The 14,226-nt window shown below is 46.1% G+C and overlaps 1 protein-coding gene across 2 annotated transcripts in view; it reads left to right on the forward strand.

The window, feature by feature from the left end:
* Positions 1 to 3,722: 3,722 nt before the first annotated feature.
* The window catches only part of LOC135388798 (uncharacterized), an 81,996-nt gene continuing 71,492 nt past the window's right edge, over positions 3,723 to 14,226 (forward strand). Inside the window, exons 1-2 of one of the 2 annotated variants that reach the window (XM_064618605.1) lie at positions 3,756 to 3,783; positions 4,228 to 4,400. The gene's annotated coding sequence lies outside the window, so the exon portion shown is untranslated. Of the gene's footprint in view, positions 3,784 to 4,227; positions 4,401 to 14,226 lie in introns of both variants that reach the window. The other variant, XM_064618606.1, reaches the window with a different exon arrangement.

Below are 14,226 nucleotides of genomic sequence, written 5' to 3' on the forward strand. Positions count from 1 at the left end.
TCTGTGTTGCAGATAAGGCGTACGCCTGCCTATTTCATCAACCAGAAGACAGAAAGATTCATTCAGCCCAAGCAGCACAATGTACTGAAAGTCGAGTGCAATAGGGGTGGACGGGTAGGTGGGAGACCTTGAACGAACTGGTGAAACTAAAGAACATTGATAAGACACATACCGTCCACCCCTATTGCACTCGACTTTCGGTACATTGTGCTGCTTGGGAGGGTGCTTGCACGCCTCGTACGTGTTATGCAGTGAAGTTACGTCTTACGAACGCAACGTAGTCTTGATAAGGCTACGTTCATCCCACCGCCCGGCATGGTATAGCCACCTACTCTGATAAGCGGCGGTTATGTGGAAAAACAAGAAAGAGTGGCAAATAGGTAATACATAATAATTGGGGGTTTACGTCGCGAGACAACTGAGATCGTGAGCGATGCCACAGTGATCGGTCTGTGGATTGCTTTCGCCCACATGAGGGTTCTTTAACGTGCGACGGAAGCTCATCACACGGCACCCCGTATTTAACGTCCCTCGCGGAAGACGGCGTGTTTAAGGAGCTTATACTCTGCCACCAAGTTACTGGCGCCCTCGGCCGGGTACGAACCCGCGATCTCAGGATCAGAAGGCGCACACGCTACCATGAGCCACCGAGGCAGTTTTTTTTTCTTCAAACGTCTATTGCCCCAACAATACCGAATATCCTCTGGATGTACGAATTCGTAAGACATATGGTACATCCAGAAGATATTCGGTGTTGTTGGGGTATACCATAACGTAATCCCCAACAACACCAAATATCCTCTGGATGTACGAATAATGTCCAAACGGATTCGTACGTCCGATGATGAATATTCTGAGGATATCCATCGGACGTACGAATTCGTAAGACATTATTCGTACATCCAGAAGGTACTCGGTGTTGTTGGGGTATGGTTCATGGCGCTACGTGGCACCGAGACCGGTCAGCGGCAAATATAATTTCACGAAAATGCCTTCGTTGTTGGATGTTTGCTTGTTTCTGATGAAACGTTTATGTCAAATTTGGAATGCTACTTAGCTATCGAGAAAAATATTGCGTGCTGAAGAAGCGTTACGTTACCGCTCTGAGATACCGTCGACGTAGAAGTAAAAAGGAAAAGAAAAAGGAGAGAAACAAAAGAGAGAGAGGAGGTTTTATTGAGGCACCACAAACATTTATAGCAGCTTAGCAGCAGCAGCAGGTAATCCTGCGATGCAGTGCTGGCATATACATCAATTACAAGTGCTCTAGGGAGCAAGTTAAATATCATGTTGTCAACTTGTCAACAAAATAAAACTGAAATAAACTATTTCTCCCCACATTATATTTACTCGGGTGTTTGTGGCCTAACTAAGGAAGAAAAGAATGCGCAGCTCAGCGGCTCCGTATAGGAGACCAACGTATGCGATGGTGTGATTTGTCCTTGTAGGCGCAGAACAGCTTGGCCGTTCGCAGAAGCAGGGCAATGCTGCGTAACATCACGAAGGTGGTGACAGCTGGTGACAGACGAAGGTGGTGGCCGTACAAGACAGCGTGTGTAAGTTTGGAGGGTTGCCGTGTCACGGATGATAAGCACGGAAGGAACCTGTGCTTCGGCGATAGCAGAGGAGATTTCCGTGGTCTTCGGGACTCCCAAGCAAATTAAGCAGTTACCGTTCCTTGAAGGGAGAAATACCGTGCAACACAGGCAAGCAGTTACGTAAAGTGCCCATGAGTTGTGTACTTGGAGCAGGTCGGTGCAAGACAGACCCGTTAATATAACGTTAATATAAGAGCCTGTGGTGGCACAGAGGACAGTAATCTGCCGAGACCATATTAGACCCCGATCAATGATGACGCCAAGGTACTTGCACCAGGGAACAAACGGCAGTCTTGATCTTGTCAAGAGGAGCTGTAGAATGAGCGCCGCGTGAATGCCATAGCCACGGTTTTGGTTGGTGATACCGATAGACCTCTATCAGCGAGATATGACACAGTAGCGTCTAGAGCAGATTGCAGGCGGCGTTGTATGGTATCCCGCAGCACAGCAGAAGTCCATATGCAAATATCATCCTCATATATGGTGATGTGGGTATGGTTATAGGCAGCTGAAGGGGCAGGTGCGCCATGATGACATTGAACAACAGGGGGCTCAGAACACTGCCCTGCGGAACGCTACGGCGCACAGCGTACGTGGCACTATCGCCCTCTCGCGTACGGACGAACAAGGATCTGTCCGAAAGAAAATCGCGTGGCCATGAGAGTGTGCAGCCACCCAGCACGGCTTCCTGAAGCGATGCAACTACAATACTGCGAAGAACACTGTCGTAGGCTTTTGCGACGTCAAGAAAGAGGGCAGCACTGAGGAGTCCTCCCGACTTCGCTTGTTGCACAGAGGAAACGAGAACTATCACATTATCGATAGCTGATCTTCCTTGGCAGAATCCGGCCATTACCTCAGGGTAGAATTGTGTGGTTTCGAAGTACCAGTTCAGCCGTGCGTGCACCATGGGCTCCATAACCTTCCCGACACAACTGATAAGAGCGACTGGGCGAAAGGCGTGCCAGGCTTCAAAAGAGGCACCACCATAGCAAGCTTCCAATCATCTGGGACTACTCCATCTCTCCAGCAACGGTTGTAGATCATCAGCAGTGCGCTGCGGGCACACTGGGGGAGATTCTGGAGTGCTTTGTAGGTAATGCTGTCAGGCCCAGGAGATGTGTTAGAGGGGGATATCCGAAGCGCCATGTCTAATTCATGGGGGGAGAAGGGAGTGTCCAGAGAAGGCTCTTGCGAAGTGTCCTGGACAACCGCGATAGCCAGAGCCGACGAATCCGCTGACAGCGGTATGGCAGTCCCGGTTCCTGTGGTGAGAAGGGCACAATAGTCGTCCGCAACCTGGCGTTCCGAGCGAGCGGTGGCAATTGTGAGGGCTTGAAATGGGTGCTGCTGGGTCACTGGTGTCGTTCCATATTTTTGATAGCGGTGTGCGCGGAGATGTTGCAAAACGGCGCCAGCGAGTAGCGGCAAGTTTAACCAAGGGACGCTGTATGGGTTTCATATATAGGGCTTGTTATGTAGGGCATACGATATAATAAGACACGTATTCATGTCTGCATTTCTGTCTCAACTCTTTCGATCTTTACAGTTTGATGCAGGGGCGTTGATTTGAAAGCCTGTTGATATCTATTCCTGGTATCAAGAGCCCCCTGATTCACTCCATCACTCATAAGCTCTGTCGTAAGACATAACGTACGTGTCGTAAGAAAATTGTTGTACGGGTGGGTTGCATAGCTCGCCGCAGTCTGCGTTTTGCATATTGCGTGGCGTTGGGACGTTCACGGTGTGACATCTAAAAGCGCGCCATCTCTCATGGCGGTTTTATATCCGCGCTTGAACACGTATGGGAAATTGCACCTCAAAATCACACGCCGACCTACCTGACCAGAGCCGCTGCCCCAGAGAACAGAGCAGCGTGCGAGTTCATGAAAAGCAAAGATGTTTATTTGCTTATATGCAATTCTGCCGTGTTTGAGTTCTGTTCTGTCCTCTGCCTGCTCTGTGCAATGCTGGTGCCTTTTTTTTCTATCTGCTTCGTGGTGCTGATATGCCGCATTTAACGGCTTCGCTCCTTCGTCACTGCGAGGGAGTTTTTCCACGTTTCGTGAACACGTTTGTTATCGCCTGGGAACATTTCGGTGTTATCATAACACACGTGATCTCCAAGCAGCAGACAATAAATGCAGGTCTTACGCAGCGACATACCCTGCCTCAAGAAAACGCAGTAAGTACGCTCATATATGCTGTCGCATTTGAAGTATACACGAAAAAAAAAAAAAAAAACAGGAGCAGTGGAGCTGTCGTGGGGCCGGATGATGTATATGGGGAATTTATTCCTAAGGGCTCCGCTTGACACACCAAGAAAAATAAATAAGCTGCCTTTCCAAACCGGGCACTGAAAATATGAAAAACGATTCGAGAAAAATAGGCAGTTCTACACAAATGATGCTTAATTATTTTTTAGAGGACGGCTTCGTTCTGTGGTCGAAGGACCTCGGGTCCACGGGGCCGCGTGTTGGCGAGACCCCTGGTCTAGTTTATCGAGGGTGTTCGTCTGTGCTTGCCGTCTAGAGTCGAAGTGTCGACAGGTGACCAGCACGTGCTCCGTGTTCTCCAGGGTACCGCATGTTGAACAATAAGGCGAGCCAACAATACCTATCTTATGCAGGAATACTGGTGCTAAAGGGACATTCAGTCGTAGGCGATGGATAACGGACTGTAGCGGGCCGTGGTATCCTAGACGGAAGGCAATAGGTGGAGTTTGGGTCAGCTCGTGCGAGGAACGAGTGTAGCATGACGTCGCAAAGCCTCTGGATCTTAGAAAGCCGATTTCGTAAAAAGGTGAGCAAATAGTTTGCGTCAGATTTCGTAAAGTAAATTTTTGGTGTAGGTCATTTATGGTGTGCATTTCGAGCAGCCTGGTACACCTGCTCGTTTCCAGCCGCTCGTTTCCAGTCGTGATACGGCCGCAGTGCCCCGGGATCCACTGTGTTATGATGCTGTGGCCCTTTGTAACTTCGGAGTTGTAAGCTGCGATGACGCTGGAGGCGACTGGTGTCAGCAAGGGTTCCGCCGCACCTCGCAATGCTTTGAGGTCAGATTCTGAAACAGGGAAAATAGCCCATGAAGTCGGAGTTTCTATTGACGCTGCGTGCAGGGGTCAGCTTTCATGGTGGCGTAGAGCTTTGCGGCAGTTGGCGTGCAGATTACTCGAATGTCTCGCACACGTGTTTTGTGCACCTATACAGTCGATGCTAGGGTTGCCACTTTTTACCGTGAAAGATACCGGCCACGGGAAAGGGTAAGTTTAAAGGGAGAGAAAGAAATGTGAGGCGAAGGGAAATGGTGGGAGGAGAGGAGGCGCACAGAGAGAGAGAGTGCTCGCTCAAGACAGTGCGCGAAAATAGTTATGATTACTTGTCCTGGAATCTTTATGTTGGAGATTGCAATGCAAAAAGGAAACAACGCTACACGTAATAGAACGAGAGTCAAAATCCGGATTGGATCGCCACCCACTTTGAAAAACGCATCGACGCCAGGCTCACCTTCTTTGCAGGCGGGCAACCCATGTTGGTCGTACGGTCTAACTGGTCTCCTAACTGGCTTCACACAACTACTGATACTGTCCCCTCGAAATACAAGAATGTAGTGGACAACTGAAGGGGAAAAAAATGCTCGGGGACCATTGAACTGGTGTGTTGAGAAGGTAGGCAGGAGGACACAAACTCAAACGCTGACACGAGCTCAACGACCGGTGTGGGCAAACAAGGGACCATCGGTTGTCTACCTCGTGTCTACATTCCAGTTTCCTTATCGGGTAACTGCGGAGTTGGACCTCCGCTCCAAATTTCTTCCTCCAGAAGTCTGGTAAAAGACTCCATAAGAGGCCTTCAGCTGGAAATACCGGCAAAAAGCTGCCGGTATTACCTTTCAACCGGCAACTAGGTGAACCAACAAATAACCGACCGAGCCGGTAAAGTATCCGCCACGTGGCAAACCTAGTCAATCCCCAAATTTGACTCAGCTTGATGGAACTGCGAATATATTGAAAAAGTGTAAAGACACATTATTCGTTCCGTGAATGACAAGTGTTTTGGGTGTGGGTGTTCCTTTATAAGTATGTGCACATATCTGCCTGCGGACTCAGCATGTTACCCAATAATTGTGTTCTTCGTGTCCCCCGGGTTTCACATCTTGTTTGTTTGTTTGTAAAAAAACAAAACAAAAACAAGGAGATATTGAACTCGTCTCCCGACTTGTTCTGCTACTCCTAACAAAAATTCTCACCCCACCCCACCCCCAAAAACTACTTCTCAGGTGCTCACATCTTATTTAGTCACATCCAGCATGATTTATATGTTTCTAAGCGATCTGATACACGACACACCTTCCTAAAAATGTTCAGTAAGTGCAACACCTATAGGGCTGCAAAGTGTTGTTGTTGTTAAGTATCTGTGGGTGCATACGCATGCAACGTGGTCGCTGTGTCGACAACACTTTTGAGTTGTGTTCGGGAGTGCCATTGGCTGCTATCCGTGATCACTTGACCGTTTCCGAGCTTTCTCTTGTCCGTCGTTCCGCGCAGTTTCACCGAGAGCTACGACGCCCCACTAAACATTTCCCCGCTCCTGAGAACAGGTAAGCGCTAAAAGTGTGCTAGATCTTTTGTAAGCGGTTCTGGCAACATGTATGATGCGGGGCATTTCAAACACGCGTGTCCAGTTTTGATGCACATGACATATGCCGGTGGGGCACTTCAGTGTTAGCGTGCTTTATAGTATAATGAGATATGCATTCGTGTTTTCAATGTTCGCCGATAAATCTTCGCACGAAACAGGCTCTCAAGGAAGGCTATTGTGAAGGGAAAGACGCTTGTCCTTCGAAAAATTGCATAACGCTGGAAGTTTCACTGCAATTCTGTTTTCGTCTCTATGCGTTTGCGTATATGTTGCGTTTAAAACTGGGTGGCGTCCGGTAGTCCCAACTTGATGTTGAATGCTTACGCGCGGGTTCAGGTTAATATTTGTTGGTCGGATTGTAGAAGGCAGTGACATATCCAGACCCCCTACACCCCCCTAACAGCCCCCAAACTTTTTTACCTGTGTACCCCCTAGAGGGGGTGCCCTTGCGATTTCAGCTTTAGACACACGTCGGTAATGATATGTTAAGCTTTAATGACGTAGCTATAATAATGACCTCTCCCAATTTTTTCCAACACCCCTCCGTGCTTGGGTTTCTGGGTAAACCACTGCTGGTAGAAGGTTTTACGGAACTTTGTACATGTACACAACTTGAGTACCGTACTCAAAATACTGTGTCTTAAATACTTCCGTGAGTGATACCTTACGCTGTACTTGTTTCGGAAATGTATTTGTAACCTATTTCAAATATTTTTCGTTAATTTCTACTCAATACTCCAATTCTTTTCGTCTGTTTACCATCACAGCACGTTCGGTTTCACATTAAGGAACCCTCGCTCTCATGGTCTTTCCCCTTTTTTTCAATCCATTGTGGAGAAGGAAAACAACCCAAGTTGCACAACATGTTGGCCTAATACTGGCAATACCGGCCCAATATTTGTCCACGATTGGACCGATATTGAGCCGGTGCTGACAACATTGGTCCAATAATGGGCCGGCATTGCGAACATTGGTCCAATAATGGGCTGGCATTGCCAACATTGGTCCAATGATGGAGCAACATATTGTGGTGCTTGGGATAACTAGAGATAATTTTTCAAAGAAAGAGAGAAAAGCTGACTAACGAGCGTTGTGAAAGGCATCTCCCACCCCAACTCCAAATTACTTTCTTTTCCACATATTTGTACCATATACGTTCTCCCTTCGGTTTTTAGTGTCGTGGTCTAAATAAGTTTTTATAGTGTAGGTTTGCGGAGCGCTCACACTGGCTCTTTACGACGCGCATATTCCGGATATCCGCATGACGCATGGATTACGAGAAAATATTGTGTTGGAACAAAAGCGTGTGTAGCAGGTTTCCGGTGAACGTTAGAAAACCCCAGGTGGTTGAAATTATCCACAGTCCTGGCATGCGGCTCGTGCAGTATGCCGTTACATACATGTAAAGCGACTCACTTTATCTGTAAATCTATTTCTTCATATCGTTATTATTACTGTTATTACTAATCGGACGTTTTCGTGGAAACTCACAGGTGTGTGTGTGTGGGGGGGATCTATTTATGTCCATTGGAAAGGTCAGCCAGAAAGGACGGCTTGCAATTCCTTAATAAATGATTCGTTAGAGCGTGGTCCTGTGGTAGTTAAAAGTAAGGCGATGAGGGGTCAGATGTCTTCCGTCGTCCCACACACGATGTCACAGGCTGCTGAGGAGACCGGTATCACGTAGGTAGTGGAGAAGCGCCGCGGTTACACCGCTGCTCCGTGTGCCAAGTAGTGTTGCGAGGGAGATGGAGTACCCGAGGCTGGCCAGGCGAGACTTGACGTTATCGCGGAAGGGCCTGGAACGGCGGCATTCGAGCAGAAGGTGACGAAGGAAACTCACAGGCAAAAATGGGAAAAGTCTAGCACTCGCAAGTGAATAAGATAAGTATTTGAAAAGATTGAAATATTCAACTAATTTATTTTACAAAAAAAAAAAAAAAAAAAACAAGCTTTCGGACGGAGTCCGTCCTTCATCAGGTGCGATACATTTGACAGTTGGTACAGATATTCATACTGATGTACATGAAAGAAAGGGGACAAAAAACTTGGTAAGGAGGAAATACAAATTCTTGTTTGAGAGGATTGAAGGCGCGAAAAAATGATAAACAAAAGCTTGTTTCGTAGTAAAATAAATTATTTGAATGTTTCAATCTTTTTAAATACTTATCGTTTTCGTGGAACGAAAGATCATTTGTATTTCACGGTCACCTAGTTGACCTCAACTGAAAACGGTTAGTTGCTTAAGTTAACGGAAAGAAGTTGAGTTGGACATGTAACAGGCAATTTTCCAATGAGGGATTGTATTGTTGACTGATTAGATGAGTCACAGAATTAGTGAGCTCATCTTCCTTATTGTTTTAGCCTACCATTCTCTAAATCCTTAATTTTTTGATTCGCTTTTCCCCCCACAACAAAGTCAACTACTGAGGTCAGTTCTAAAACCCTGCCCCATTGCTTTTGCACTTGAGTGTAACGCTAGTATCGTGTGCCTCAGGAGAGCGCCAACACTCCTGTACTTTACAATTAACTCCCAAATTCCCGATAGATCCCCTCCCTGTGTTGCGGCTGTCATAATCCAATGTCACTCGTACCGATGAGAACGAAGTGTGGTCGTGCGAAACATATCTACTGTTCGGGACACGCTTGTCTGAAATCGCCTTTTAGCAGCTCATATTACCTTTGTTGCATTCGAAAGTGCTGTTCCAATATTGTATTTGAAGGTGCGCCATATGCTGCACGAGTTTACTACTAAAAAAAAGCCGTGCAACACCTGGGGATTTGAAATGGCCTAAACCACGGGGTGCTCACTTCGGACAACCGTGTCCCCAACAGTGTACAGTACCTTGTGCCTAGCTTCGTCATAGACTTTATACGTTACTAGATCCGCCGCGTTGGTGTTGCAAGGAGTGCGAATAACCGGACGAAACCAGGCGAGATAAGGGATATGAGTCAATTGAGTGACAGCCTGTTCTGATGTGCGGCATTTTGCACCCACTTTCGTCGTTGTCGCTTTGGTGTTCCTGCTACCAAAGTCAACAGAAATGTGTTATCAGAATTAGGAGAACAGGCAACCGTTGAAAGGTCATAACTGATTCTATGGACTGAATGAGGGGGAGGCTTCATCTTGTGGCAATCGTTGGCATTACATTTTGGGTCACGTGGTCCTATAAAGCACACGACGGATCTACACGGTGGTCGACCCACGAGGCTACCAGCCGCTTTAAATGGTTCTCTTTCTCATTTACATTCGTTTTTGCGCCTATTAGCCGCCGAATCTCCATCTGAATCTGTGATGGGCGACGATGATCAATCAATGTGCCAATCGAACGCCAAGCAACTTATATTCATCCATGTCTACAAATACGATCATATCGCTTCACTATGCGGTAATGTGAATAGACTCGGATTTATTTCGAATTTTTCGGATAATTCGTGCATGTTTGGTACGCGTTCCTCGTTTTCTTACTTTCAAGGGAGGTGAAGAAATAAGAGAAAGGAGGAAAAGAGAAAGCGAGGGAAATACGTGTAGATGGCAGTGAACCTGAAAGAAGGAGGGCGATGGACACGGTCTCGATTCCGTTTCGGTCGATACATGCATTCGTGCTAACAGCAACACGTTGACCTCCTTAGCTTTGTTACATGCTTCCCTACAATACGCCTTATTCATAAATGCTGCCATCTCGTGGCGGCGGCTGGCGGCGGCGCCATGTTTGAGTATTCGGGCGGTCGCGCTATGTGCGATTTCCTGTAACGGGACCAGCTGCAAAGTCGGGAAACTTGCGATTCAAGCTTTTTAGAATGGCAGGCGAGCAGGAAGAATGCACAGCCGAGATCACGAAGCTAACGTTATACGAACGTTTCTTTCGGACAACTTCGTTATTGTCTTCTACAACGAGCAAACAGCATCGGATAAGCACGCTCGGCGTAGCTGCAACTTCGTGACTAAATCTCACGTCGAACTGCGGAATTTTGGGGACCCTGCCGCCTTTGTACATATGAACGCTCAACTACTTGCCCGAACTTTACATCAGAGTGTTCTGATGCGGTGTGTTACGCGGTTACGTAGCGGGTCCGTATATGCGCGTTTGTGCAGCATGGAGTGGCGATGGATGATCTTCCTACAGGACTCTCTGCTTAGCTGCTGGTCTTGTTGAGTAACGGAATACAAAAGAATTTGAGCACCTGTGACCAGACACATTTTGTGTACCTTCAGTAAAATATCAGATGCACTTTCATACTCGCACATGTATTTGTTTGGTACCAGTAACCCAACAAAAGGTGAACGGATACATACTTTTTTAGATGGAAGTCATGTGGAGCTGACTGTTCACACAAAGAAAGAGGAAGAGCCCCTTTCTTGGGGACACAGAAAACCAGACTTTCTGTGATTATTTGTCTGTTTCCTCGCATCATATGCCATTTTCTTTGTGATGCAAAGGCAACGGCACATCAGAAGGAGCACATTGCTTTTGCTTTGAAATCTGATGTGTCGTACTTGGTTATCTGCTTGGTGCATAGCTCCTTTTTAAAAGCAATTATAGCAACAATGTCCCAAACGAATATGCACCACTAAGAGAGACAGTGCACGAAGCTCATTTTCCCAATCATCTTCTAATTGCTGGTCTGGCAGCATGCTTCCACTGGAAATTCAACACTCCTGCACATAAATGAAGTCCTCTGTAGCTCGTGTTTATTATAGACCTACTTCTGAAAGAAGCTGCCGTCCCGTGACACGCCAAACAACCTGAATCTAAGCATGTTCTGACCGTGATACGTGTCACGTGCGTTTTTAATTATTTTAGACGCAATAATTGCGAACTGACGATTTACCTTATCGGTATTCGAGCCAATATTGCCCTTTTGGGTGCAGAGTGGCACGAGCAGTAATGGGGAGTTGCCGGTCAACCTCCCGGGATGCCGTGTTGCTGGCGATAGGCGATGTGGCGAAAACCGAAACCACCGGCAGCTATACTCAAACATGGCGCGTAAACGTAGTCTCCGTCTCCGCACATAGATGGCGCGCACTTATGCATAAGGCGTATTCGATCCAGTAGAACATTCCTGGTTGTGTCTTCCTCCTAAGAGGTATAGTTACTGTGGTTCACGTGCGTGGAACATACACCAGAACGAAACCGTCATGTTTGTTCTTTTTACTCAGTCATGCTCAATACTTTCGCTTTTCTGAAGTATGTGGTGGTCTATTTTACGGATAAGCTTTCAACGCATTTATGAGAGCCCGATTTTTTTAAGTAGACGCTGTCTACGAAGACAAAAGAAAAGAAAAAAATTACAGGACGGTTGCGATTGTATAACGCGAATTTTAACGATAGCTATGCTGTGTGTGGATGTTGACACTTTCCTTGCTGATATATGCACGACAACTTTAGATGACCAGTACTGCCTTGTGATCTGTGAAGTGAGTGGTGATGTGTAGAGGTGGGATTAGCGGGACAAAAATTTTACTAAAATCGAGACAAAAGCGGGACAGAAAACTCTGAGAAATCGGGACACTTTCCGGGACAGCGTACCCATCTCTGAGTATGTCAAAGCTGCTTTTATTAGCTTTAGATTATTTTAACTTGTTTTGCATAACCGAAACCGACAGTCAACAGACAGAAGAGGAAGACAGAAGGAGACAGAGAAGGAGAAGAGAGAAGAAGCGGTGGGGGGGGGGGATATGTTTATTAAGAAAAAAGAAAGAAGAAAGAAGCGGTGGGTTTTATAATACAACCACAGCAATTTCTCGATACCTTCCCTTTAGCAGCTACCGCTGTAAAAAAGAACCGAGATTAAGATATTAATGGACCGCAAAACACAGAATGAAAGTCTTTTATGAATATGTTAATTAATTTATGGTGGTGCAGGGTCAGCGCGTCTATCAAGCAGCGACGCTAAAACAAATTGAAGTGGCCATTGAAGTGACGTATGATGGATAATTACATTTTTCGTACGTAGGCCTGGACAAAAAAAAAGGTTTAGATATTTTTATTGCGAGGCGAGCAGAGTAAAATCTGCAGGGAGATGACGACTGGGGGAGACGCGACCAATACAAGTGCACGAACATACACGATGCCAAAAAAAAAAAAAAAAGACGTAAATGCCAGTGAGACGTAAATGCCAGTCAGTGCGAGCAATACGTCGACTAGGGTCCTTGAATAGCTTCGCTCAGAGTATTTCATTCCTTTTCCCCGGCACTATGCCGACAGCCGTCTGGCAACATTGAGAGCGCCGCTCTCCCATTGGACAAAATCTGCAACTCGGCGGCGTTTTGTTGACATTCCAGTGGAACCGCACACTCTTAAAAATGAACTTCGCCGCACAGCACGCTCCTAGCCAAGTACCACCCCTAGCGACATCGTTCTCGCGCCCGATTTGTTGAGAACAGGAGGCGTATCCCTTTTTTGTGCCAATTATGTACTGCATAAACGTACAAAAAGGCACTGGTTGGGTGAAGAAGCTTAAAGGGGGAGAGTGCGCACTATAGAAAGCAGACACGTAAAGTGGCACTGCACGGACACAGATATGAATGAATGAATGAATGCGTTTATTGTGCCCAAGAACGGCCGCAAGAGCCGTGGTGTTGGCGCACTATCAAATTACAGTAACGTACATATATACATCAACACACGTTAATGATATAAAGGAAATGTCAGGAAGGCAATAATCCAAGGCTCTAGGAGGTTAAAAGAACATATACATACCGATGAAAAACGTATGGGGGACATAATAACAAAATAATAGGGAAGAGGCTCCAAAAGCGCAATATTTCAAGCAATATTTGAAAGAGTACAGTGAAGAAGAGAAAACAAGGTAACTAGACAACAAAAATGAAGACAGCAGGAACACATAAGTCGGGTGAGTATGACTGAATTTAAGACAAGCAATATGTAATTCTGCTTTTAAAGGCAGTATATGAGGAAAAAATATCACATGAGGACGAAAAAGAGTTCACTAAAATTTGTCAGCGTGTGAGTGGGTCATAAGGGCAGGTTTTACGTACATAGAAGGACGGTGGATTGCGAAGGGTACCCCAAGAATAGCTAAAATTTATGCAGCTTAGCAAAAGTATGGAATCGACAGTGGAATGTACACATTTGTAGAGGAATGTGGCATCAGCAACTTGACGCCACGATGTCAGGGGGAGGAGTTTAAGGTGTTTTAAGAGGCTATACAGTAGTCGAACGTCTCGAAGCCAGGGACGTACCGGAGGTAAAAATCGCTTCAAGGCGATTACTCTCAGTAACGCACAGTGCGTTCCATGCGACGGATGCGTAATGTGGTAAAACGAATGTTTTGTAAAGTTTAACAAAAGCAGAGGGAGTGTCAAAAACTTTGCACGTATATAGGTTAAATAACCCAGTGTCCGAAGAGTAGAAGAACGAACTGCGTCGACATGATCATTGATCATGTAAAAAATGCTGCGCAAAAGTGTTTAAAATAAGACACGAAATACTCCGCCTAAAAAGTATTCAAAATAGAGTACAAAATACCCAAACCGAAAGTAATTTGAGTAGAGTACTAAATAATCTAAGAAATGTCAAAAATACTAGTAAGATACTATTCAGTGACTCTAACATCGACAAAGCACCCACTACTATGTTATCAGACGGAGAACGACGACAATGACAACTACATGGTCACTATACGGGGTGTTTCACCACTAGGTCTGCGGTACCCAACTCTACCTCATTAGATGTGAGACATGAGGTAACTGATAAGGGAATAAAGCGGGAATGGCGAAGTCGCTCACCGAACGATTGGAGAGGCAAAGAAGGAAAAAGGCTGGATCAAGTTACGGACGAGATGATATCGTAGGCGCCATGTCTGTGGCTGCAATTTGTGTTCTGTGCTTTTCTATTGACATGTTTTTTTCTAGTCGGGGTAATTCCGCCTTTAATACGGCGTTACGTGCTTATACTTACCTTGGTGAACCAGAAGAAAGGAAGTGGTGACGCAGAACCTGCGAGCAGGGGCGGATACAGGGA

This window comes from Ornithodoros turicata, chromosome 3, assembly GCF_037126465.1.
Source record: "Ornithodoros turicata isolate Travis chromosome 3, ASM3712646v1, whole genome shotgun sequence".
NCBI classification, from domain to species: Eukaryota; Metazoa; Arthropoda; class Arachnida; order Ixodida; family Argasidae; genus Ornithodoros; species Ornithodoros turicata.